The following is a 6,024-nucleotide window of genomic DNA, read 5'->3' as shown; positions in this document are numbered from 1 at the left end:
GCAAACATTTATTAAGTGCTTACCATTTAGACAATGAAGAGAAACTTGAAAAACCCAAAGTAGCCATACCCTATTATTTTTAAGCCCCGTATGTTCTTCCTGGCAGAAGAGGGTGTGGCAACTATAGTAATAAGTTCCTACTGACCTAAATATGTGTTAAGTGGGTACACTTTTATCTTCATTTCCTGTATGTGGAGGAATAAACATGTAGAACTGGATCTGAAGAATATAATACTGCCTCAAGTTCAAGGCACAGCTTTTTTTTTTTTTTTATTGCCTTTTTTCCCTTCTGGCTGTAGTTTCCATTTTCCATTGGTTTAAACTCCCTTGTCTTTTCACCCAGGGCGGGGGAAGGATCTGAGTGACATCATAGAGGAAGCTTGAGTGCCTGAAGTAATTTCTTCATGTCCTTTTCCTAGGGGGAGGCATCCAGAACCAGACAAGACTGCTAACTTTGGGATACCTCTACACAAATCCTGCCATCCATTTCAATGCATACAAATGGTGTGCTGGTTGTGTGTTTCCAAAGCATTGATTCAAGGACTCATAAGTCAAATGGGTGAAGGAAAAAAAAAAGCTTTAAGACTGAAGATTAGGAGAAAGAAAAGTAGATACAACTTAAATTTCTTTGCTATCAAAGAGTTCAAGGGACTTAGAAGGGGTAGCAAAAGGGAATGGCAATGGTGGTAAATTCTCTTGGGTTTCCTTGACAGGTATGATTTTTACCATTTCATAGACTGAAAAAATGACTAAGGCATGATGTATACATGTTCTCTTTGGTATAATCAGCAGATGACTGATTATATGAGTGTTAAAAGAAGAGAGCAGAAATGGAGGATGCCGAAATCTCATTATGGAGAGACGTAGTAGAAAAAACCCTGACTTGGAAGTCAACAAAGGTCCAGATTCTGGCTCTGCTGCTTACTTCCTTGAGTAAGTCACTCCCTCTCTCTTGGTCTCAGTTTCCTCATAAAAAAATTCCTAAGATCCCTTCTAATGCTAAGTCCTATGATTTTATGTTTATTTTAATGATCATGCATATTTTATTTCCTCATTTGTAAATACTTATTCAGTATTTATTACATAGTATCACCATCTTGCCAAACATATTGTACAACATCTATGTGTTAGGAGCCAGCATACCTCTGGTGTCTGCCTCAAGTCATTATTTGGGAAACTACAACTGAGTCCACCCCAAACTCCACTTTGGGAAGGAGCTATAGGGACATTCTAGTCCTTTTTCTTTATCCCTATTATACCTTCTTTGAGTCCATAACAGCCTGAAGTTAGGCTAAGTGATAAACTCCATAGTGACATAAAGATCAGGTATGGGGGGAGGGAGGAGGCATCCTGGGAAGTAAACACCAGAGTAATGGAGATACACCAAGGTAGCCAGATCCTTTTCAGGGGCTCCAGTCAATAAAGACTTATCAAGCACCTACTATATGCAAGGCATTGTGCTGTGATGGTGATATAAAGAAAGGCAAAAGACAGTCCCTACTCTCAAGGAATTCACAGTCTGATGGGGAAGACAACATGCAAACAACTATGTACGAACCAGACACGTACAGATAAACTGGATGTCTCCAGTTTATCCTGTCAGAAAGTACTAGCATTAAGAGGGATCAGGAAGGGCTTCTTGTGGAAGGTAGGACTTTAGCTGGAACTTGAAGGAGGTCAAGGAAACCAGAAGGTAAAGGTGATGAGAGAGAATTCCAGGAATGGTAGACCTTCAGAAGAAATACACCGAATGGGGGAGATGGAGTATCTAGTTTGAAGAACAAGGAAATTGGTCTCCCTGGATCCCAGGGTGGGGGATGAAGACTGGAAAGGTAGGAGGGGGCTAGATTATGATGGGTTACAAGTAGAGTCAATAGGACTTGGCAACAGATTGAATATGGGAAGTGAGAGTGAAGAGGCAAGGTTACAATTAGATTGTAAGCCTAGGTGACTTGGAGGATGATGGTATCCTCAACAGTAACAGGAAGTTAGGAGGATGGGAGGATTTGGGGAAAAGATGATGACTTCAGTTTCAGACATCTTGAGTTTAAGATGTTTATGAGACATCCAGCTCAAGATATTCAACAGGCATTTGGTGATAGGAGTCTAGGAGGTTAGGAAAGAGGTCAGGGTTGAACAAGTAGATCTGATATCCATCAGAATAGAGGTAATAACTGAATCCATGGGAAGTGATGAAATCACCAAGGGAAATCAGAAGAGAAGGACTCCCAGGATGAAACTGTAATTCCACAATTATGGTGTCCATTCTTACCAAATTTAAAACTGGAACTATGGTCTGCTAAAGGACATCCCTTTTGCAGAACTTCATTAAACATACACTCTCTTTTCTTGAAATTTTGACTGTCCCAGAAAATGTGGGATGTCTAATTGGTATTCCCTTATATACTTCCACTTAAATTGACAGAATTCTGAGAGAATAGATCCAGGACACTAGGGACCCTAGTCATGGTAGGAATAACTTAGGACCCAGGCCAAAGACACTAAGGATACTTTTTCAAGTGATCTTTCTCTCCACCACACTATACTAGCTCTGACTGTGTGTGGGTTAGATGGAGTAGGCAGGGAAAATAAAATGAAGTCAGACAGTGATTATCCCAGGGTAAGCAGTGCAATGACTACTGGTTTGGGGGAAGCCCAGTCTCACAGCAGCCGTGCTGGTATCAGGAAAACTGAACAATTCCAGTTTTGATTCATCTATGTCTCAGTTTTCTCTCTACTGATATCCCTCCCTCTAAGTTGCCCAAGCAGGGGCCCTGCCCTGTTTCTCTGCTTGCTGTGAACAATTATCTTGTCCAGTTACTCAGCAAGTCACAGTGATAACACATAGACTTGAGACAAATGACTAGGAAGCAGAAGCCACAGGCTTTTCCAACAAACCTTTAATTAGTTAAGCAAATCAGAGCAGCAGAGTTTCCTAAAGAATCTGTATCTTCCTCAGTCTCAGAATAGCACCTTAGAGGATGAGCTCACTTACGTGTAATTGTCTGGAGAGACTTGGGGAAGGGAGGTCAGTTTGAAGGCTCTTCTAATAATCCAGGTGACAGACGATAAGGGTTTGAAACAAGATGGTGGTCTCCAATAGACCATAAATTCTTTCCATAGTAGGGGCTATGTCTTACACTTCTTTGTATTTCCCATAGGTCCTAAAACAGTGGTAGGCATTTAGCAGGTGCTTAATAAATTATCCAGTTGATTGTTTCCTAGAAGGGATAACTGAGAACTTAGTTAGAATGGTTGCTCATGAAGGTCCAGGCTATCAAGAGTCACAAAGATGTGATTGGGGAGTTGGAAGGGAAAAGTTTTAAAAGCATAAGGGAAGTTTAAACATTATGTGTCTTGAAAGACCTAGGAGAGAGTTTATGGAATAAACTCCCTCTAAGAGAGGCATATCATTTTTCATAGGCTGAGAGCCTGTATCCTATAAGTGGCAGCCTATACTAAGAGCCGACATCCTATAAAGTAATAATTGCTTTCATTTGAATCCTCAGGACTGGATGAACGTGTTCAGATAAGACTATGACTTTTTTTTTTTAAAGCAATCGGGGTTAAGTAACTTGCTCAAGGTTACACGGCCAGTTATTTCTGGGTGGGTGCTAAGTATCTGAGCCCAGATTTGATCCCCAGGTCATCCCAACACTGGAGCTGGTGCTCTTACTCGCAGTGCTGCCTGGCCGCCCCTAGGCTATGACTTCTAGAGAATCTGCTCCCGAGTAAGAAATTCTTGCCCCTGTCTTTCCATAAATTTCCCCTATGGGACCCCCCCCCCCCATAACAGAGGCCTTCCCCTGTTTTTTTTTTTTTTTTACTACCTTGAGGGCCCCAATGTTATACCCAGGATGTCTACCTCTGCCTCTCAGCACATAACCAGACCTTCCTTTTTCCAAGTTATTCATGTCTCCACCATGACTGTATTTGATGTAATTTCTCAGGTACAGCTACGATTGCTGATAAACTGACTGTCCCATTTTCACTCACCAGGATCATTCTATTACATGTTGCTTTACCTGTAATCATGCTTCTCCTGATGCCATGGAGTTCCATGACTTACAGTCATATAGCATCCCTGGGAGAAGGCTATCAAATGAAATGATGCATGTAAAACAGTTTGTAAAGCATAACGCAATTTTTATTTCATTGTACATGGAGAACTGGCTTCAGAGTCAGGAAGACCACAGTTAGAGACCTGCCTCTAACTCATGCTGTGACTCTGGGCAAGTCACTTTAACTCTCGGTGTCCCTAGGCAATGCTCCAAGCTTGTAGAATAGGTACCCCCTGTAATGGTAGGGAGATTCTTTATTGGGAATTTCTTGTATCACTTCAATCACTGATTGTACAAAAATTAAAACTGTAATGTATGATACAAATGTTAGCCATGATTTTCTACTAGATCACAAAGTCTCATAAAGATGAAGATTGTGAAAAACTAGCCGTGTGACCTTGGGCAAGTCACTTAAGCCCAATTGCCCTTCAAAAAAGCAAAAAAAAAAAAAAAAAGAAGATTGTGTCTTAGCTAAATTTTGTATCTCTCCCAGGCCTTCACAGCAGGTACTTCATAAATACTAGCTAAACTGATTTTAGGCTAGTTTAGGAACAACCCAAGTCCTGGAAGAGGGAAGGTTGGAGGCATCCTATTATTCAGTTATTATTCTTAATTAAAGTGAAACTTGAGAGGATAAACATGGGGAGGGTATTCAGAGGTCAGGTTCCCTGGAGTTATGGAAGGTTCAGAAGGAAACTGAGACCCAGAGGTTTGTCTAAGGCCATAAGGCTAGTTCATGAACGAGAGTCTAGCCTAGAATCTTTTGAATTTGAAAGGAAGTAGACATCCTGCATAACTCTAGAGTCATAAGGATCAATGGATAAAAATTACAGAAGGAGGATTTGAACTCATTATTAGGAAGAAGTTGCTGACAATTTGTGCTGTCCAATTATGTAAATAAATAAAATTACTTTTTATTAGTTCGTGGTGTTTTGGTCCCTAGTAATAATAGAGGCAGCAGTAGTTGGCTATTTTTGGTTGGGTGACTCCCTTTGATTAGGTTTTAGGATTGGGGACTGTTTATTATCTGAATTGAGTAAGGGGAGGGGACCTCCTGAAATTATATTTCCCTGTGCCCTCGTAAGGGAAAAAAAAAACCCCAAATAAAAAAAAAAAAACCCAAATCAAAACCCTGGTGGGCATAACTACAACTCTGTGATGGTTCTGGAGAAGTAGAAAAGGTGGGGCTGGAGGAAGTCAGTCAGTTCTAGCATCTATAAGGAAAGAAGTGCCATTTCCTGGCTCGAGTTTTTCCTCAATAAGCCCATTATTCTTGTATTACTCACTTTGTCCTGAAGCAGGAACTCATAAAGCACGTCTGATAGTGTAGGTGATTGTAGTATTGGTGCACAGAACTGAATGAAGGTTTTTTGGACCCAAACCCTAAGGAATTGCTCACATTTTACCCAGGGCATTGATACTGGAGCAAAAAGAATGTAGGATTCCCTATTTCTCTATCCCAGTGGTGGGCACATGATACTCTTTACATTTCTAGTAGGAAAAAAAGGAATCAAAAAGACCAGATATGACATCCAAAGAAACCCGAAGATGTGTATTCACTCTATTTTCTTCCTTGCCAAGTCAGAATCAATCTCAAATCTCCCCCTTACCTAGTTGCCACTGGAAATATAGGGAGTAAAGGTGGTCATTTCTCTCTCCCATCTTCCCATTCCCAGTACTAACAGTTCATTAGCTGGTACCTCTTAACCTTTCTTCACTGTCAGGCAGGGGACCACTGACCAAATGCAGAAAAGTTCTCCCTTTTAAAAACAGATGGAATCTTTGAAGCCCTCCTATCCTGTGTTAGCAGCACACAAGGTCAGACAGATCTTGAGGTTTCCTAGTGTGACCTCTGTCTCCCACTGAGAATAGGCCAAGAACTGGTGGTACCCAGTAGCCCCATCTCTCTGGGCAGGTGGCAGAACATGCCAGCTCATAACCTTGCTTATTTGCTCTGCAATGT

The sequence above is a fragment of the Petaurus breviceps genome, unplaced genomic scaffold (assembly GCF_028583685.1).
Source record: "Petaurus breviceps papuanus isolate PSGF00001 unplaced genomic scaffold, PetGlider_PUasm1.0 37, whole genome shotgun sequence".
Taxonomy (NCBI): domain Eukaryota; kingdom Metazoa; phylum Chordata; class Mammalia; order Diprotodontia; family Petauridae; genus Petaurus; species Petaurus breviceps.
Note: the sequence above shows the minus strand (reverse complement) of the source record.